Below are 1100 nucleotides of genomic sequence, written 5' to 3'. Positions count from 1 at the left end.
AGAATTTAAAGATTGAACCTTTCTTAACAAGAAAGTAACAAACTTCAAATTTTTGAATTAATCACATTAATTGTTAGTGTAGTTTTGAAAATTTGATATAAAGATAAGAAAAAGATTTTGAAAATATTTTGAAAAAGATTTTTGAAATTTTCGAAAAAAAAGGAAAAAAAATGGAAAAGATATGATTTTTGAAAAAGATTTTGAAAAGATAAGATTTTTAAATTTGAAAATTTGACTTGACTTGTAAGAAACAACTAATTTTAAAAATTTTTGATTAAGTCAACTCAAATTTTCGAAAATTATGAGAAAATTAAGGAAAAGATATTTTTTTGATTTTTTGAATTTTTAATGATGAGAAAGAAAAACATAAAAATGACCCAAAACATGAAAATTTTGGATCAAAACACATGATGCATGCAAGAACACTATGAATGTCAAGATGAACACCAAGAACACTTTTAAGATCATGATGAACATCAAGAACATATTTTTGAAAAATTTTTGATGCAAAGAAAACATGCAAGACACCAAACTTAGAAATCCTTAATGTATGGACACTATGAATGCAAGAATGCACATGAAAAACAATAAAAGACACAAAACAAAAAATCATCAAGATCAAACAAGAAGACTTACCAAGAACAACTTGAAGATCATGAAGAATACTATGAATGCATGGAATTTTCAAAAAAATAATGCATAAATTTTAAAAACATGCAATTGACACCAAACTTAAAAATTGACTCAAGACTCAAACAAGAACAAAAAATATTTTTGGTTTTTTATGATTTTATGATTTTTTTGGTATTTTCTTTATTTATTTTCGAAAAAAAGGAAAAAAAAATTTTGAAAAATTTTTAAAAACAAAACAAAAAGAAAATTACCTAATCTGAGCAACAAGATGAACCGTTAGTTGTCCATACTCGAACAATCCCCGACAACGGCGCCAAAAACTTGGTGGACGAAATTGTGATCATCAATGTTGTATTCTTTGTTGTTGTATGGAATAATTATAATGGTTATTGTATGGAATATATTTCATTATAATGGCTCTTTGCTATGTGTGGACACAACTCCGTTCAACTAACCAGCAAGTGTAT

This window comes from Arachis duranensis, chromosome 7, assembly GCF_000817695.3.
Source record: "Arachis duranensis cultivar V14167 chromosome 7, aradu.V14167.gnm2.J7QH, whole genome shotgun sequence".
Taxonomy (NCBI): Eukaryota; Viridiplantae; Streptophyta; class Magnoliopsida; order Fabales; family Fabaceae; genus Arachis; species Arachis duranensis.
Note: the sequence above shows the minus strand (reverse complement) of the source record.